Genomic DNA, 3,625 nt, shown 5'->3' on the forward strand with positions numbered 1-3,625 from the left:
TTCTTGCACCTGGATTTTGTGTTAAATTGTAGAAAATACTTCAGAAAAAGGCAGCTTTTTTGGTATAACAAATTTTTAAAGTACTTGAAAAAAGATTTTAACTTGTCAAAGTATGTTACCCATGGATTTGATGAGATTCATTTGTTGGGTGGGCAATGTGGAAGAGCAGAGAGTAGACATCTTACTTTAGACGTGTAATAGATTTTTAATATCCTTTTTATTTGGACTCTCAAGTGACATATGCTGTGTGTGTAAAATATGGGTCACTGTAATACAAGCACTACTTAGACTGAGCCCCATTAGGAATACGTGCAACGAACTGATCTTGTGTGACAGTGCTCTGGAACTCTATTCCTCACCCAATTTCCAGAGAGAACTCTGTGGCTATTCAGGGACATTGCGGGAACGAGACTCAGTATACTGTTAGATGTTTTATGGAATATATTTATAAATGGCACTCAGTGCGCATTAGGAAACTGACAGTAGGTAAACATTACATTTTGGCACATGCTCTAAATGTATAGTAAACATTAAAACTGGTTATTTATGCTATTGGTATGAGAATTGTGATTCCTATAAAGCTAAGACACGGGCTAGACAGCAACTAAATGTAAGTACAGAGATATATTTTATATCACCATAAAGTGAAAGAGATCACTGCTGACCTCCTTTGGGAAACGAACAACAGCTGTTAGTATGATTTCACAGCCTTGTTACTACTTTAAAAACAAACAAACAAAATCCCCCTCAGCCCCAGACCTCTGCCTGTTGCAGCAGGAGGAACATCATGTCAGGAAAAGGTTGGAGGTGTGTGCCTAGAAGGTCTGCTCTGATACCCACAGTGGAAAAGAGGAAAGGCTCAACATCAGAGTGAGAGCTCTTTGATGGCTGTGTCTTAAAGGGAGAAAATGGCGCTAGTGCAGCAACTCGCAAAGCTCATCTCCGTGAGCAGATTAATCCATGCAACTACAAGCAGAATGCAGCATGTAATGTTTTTGCCAGTGTGTGTTTTTCATAATTAGATGCAGAAGGAAGCTGCTTCAGTGCAAAAACTTGCATTTTACCTATACATTTACTAAGCAATGTAATGGCTGTCGCATACACGTGTGTTTATCAGAACCCTGTTACAGATAAATAATTAGTTAATTCACTTATAAATAACATACACTCAAAATTTATATAGCGTAGAGGAAGCAGTCATACTGAGTAGCAAAATAAGGCCTAAAGTTGCAAAGCACTGCTTTTATTGGTACAAAGAATGATACATTGATCCAAGTTCATTACGCTGTTGGCTTTTGGTAGAAGCGAGAGTTTGTGAAGAGTAGGTAGCATGGCAGTTCCGAGACCTTAGAAGGACTTGGAGAGAGAGAAGAAAACTAAAAGGAAATTGAAGAAAAGCTACTGAGGAATATAGTTTCCATAGTGCATTGAATTTGATTTTCAGTTCAGATTTTATATTATCTAACAATAAAAAAAAAAGACTGTATGAAAAGCTTTATATACTCTGCCAGCAACTGGAATTCTGTCACTTCCTGTAAATATGGAAACTATTTTTTTGGACACAAATGCACTTTTACGGCAATAAAAGAGCATACGCTCTCTGTATGGAACTGTTGGGGGAGCCCTACTGAGCAGCATACCCGGCACGCCTGTAATGAAGCACACGTTGGTACTATGGCAACTCCACAGCCATCAGGCTCCTTCTTGTTCAGTGACTCCCTTACCCGTGTTTTGTGAAGCACTGAGGCAAAATAGCATCCAGTCCTAATTCCATTCGTTTGAAGTGTTCCTAAAACATGTAAATACATACTGCAAAAATGGGGATGTGTCATTCTGGAAAAGTCCAGATGGGATCATTACTTTGTTTTACCTTTTTAAAGCAACCTTTTAAAACGCTTCAGTACTCGTGCAGTCTAGGAGATGGAGGCGTGCAATTCTGAATGCCATGCAGCAACTCTAGGGGAGCTCCCTTCAAATATTTTTGAATCAAGGACAGTGTGGAGTCACGTGACAGCTGGTTTCCATGCAGATGCTGCTTTGAAGGCAAATGCAACAAAAGTAACGTGAATATACACGCAAAGGCACCTGTTTTGCAATCCAGGAACAGGCTGCCACCATGGACAGGCCAAACAGCATTAAAGTAAGAGAGTCTAAAGGTTCAGCAGTTACAAGCTTTTTGAATTACGGCGTAATTTGTCGTTTGGGAGAAAAATCTGTCGTGTCTTTGAGTGCTTATCTTAAGGGAGAGGCGGAGACTGCACTGCTGCTCTTAAATGCTGTTGTCTTAAAATTTGCTGTTAACGATGGAATGCAATAATGGAATAGTTGCCTCCATTTTACAGCCAGGTTATCGTGTTAAGTGAAATACATGCCAGTGTGCATGTATTTAATTGCTTATTATTTTTTATATTGAAAATATAAAAGGAATGGCAGGATGTATACTGGCTGCCTTGTTCCACATTGTGCCTTTGCTCCGCTAAATGAATCACAGAATCATTAAGGTTGGAAAACACCACTAAGACCACGTAGTCAGCCCACCCTGCCATGCCCACTGAGCACATCCCTCGGTGCCACATCCACACGGTTCTCGAACACCTCCAGGGACAATGACTCCCCCACCTCCCTGGGCAGCCCCTGCCAGTGCAGCGCAGCTGTACACACACACTCTGCAAGTTCACCATGCATTTAGCCACGGCAGAGACAAACATGGAGAAGGCGAAGGGGAGCCGCCTTGCTTTCTCAGCGCCCAGCTGCTGGCGCTGCTCATGGCAGCCGCTGAGTTCAAACCCACGCACGCTAGAGCCGAGCAGCGTCCTGCTGCCGCCCGGGCACGAGGGTGACCTGTTACCGCTCACAGCAGCTCCGGGCTAGCTGGGCCTGCGTCAGCCACACCGGCCGGTGCGCTAGCCGGGCTGCAGGGGCTCGGAGCGCTGCCGCCTGCGGTGCGGGCCCCGTCCCTTTGTGCCGCGGCAGTTCGCCAGCACGCCGTGGAGCAGCCGGCCCCGTGAGCGGGCACGGCGGCCTTCCCCTCTGCGGAAAGGCTGGAAAACCCCCACCGCTTCACAAGGAACCCGCACGGGCAGCACGGCACGCCCGGACTGCGGCGCGGCGTTTTTAAGCCGATGTGGACAGCGAAGGGGGGCGGGGTGAGGACGGTTCGGTAGAACGGAATGGAACGGAACGGAAGGCGGCGGAACGGCGCGACGCCGCCTCCGTTGCCGCCGGACGCGCGGAGCGGGAGGGCCGGAGCGCGGCGATGTTGGGCGGCGGGGCCTCGCTCCGCGCCTTTGTCCGCGCCCCGAGCGGCCGGCGGGCGGCGGCGGCGGCGGGCGGTGAGAGGAGAGGGGCTGAGGGAGGGGGCGAGCGGGCGGGACCCAGCCCGGCTGCGGGACCCACGGCCCTGACGCTGCCTGAAAGCGGTCCCGCTGCAGGGCCCCCCGCCGGGTGCGGTGCTTCGGTGCCGCGCAGCACGGTTTCCTTCAGGGCCGCCGCGGGAGGCGGTGCGCTGCGGGAGGAGCAGGCGGAGCGGGCCGGGGGGCGCGGCGCCCTTGGGCAGGCTGTGACCCGCCCGTACGGCTTTGGCGCAGACGTTTTCCGGCCGGTGCGTGGCCTGCAAAGGAGTCTG

This window comes from Numida meleagris, chromosome 3, assembly GCF_002078875.1.
Source record: "Numida meleagris isolate 19003 breed g44 Domestic line chromosome 3, NumMel1.0, whole genome shotgun sequence".
Classification (NCBI taxonomy): domain Eukaryota; kingdom Metazoa; phylum Chordata; class Aves; order Galliformes; family Numididae; genus Numida; species Numida meleagris.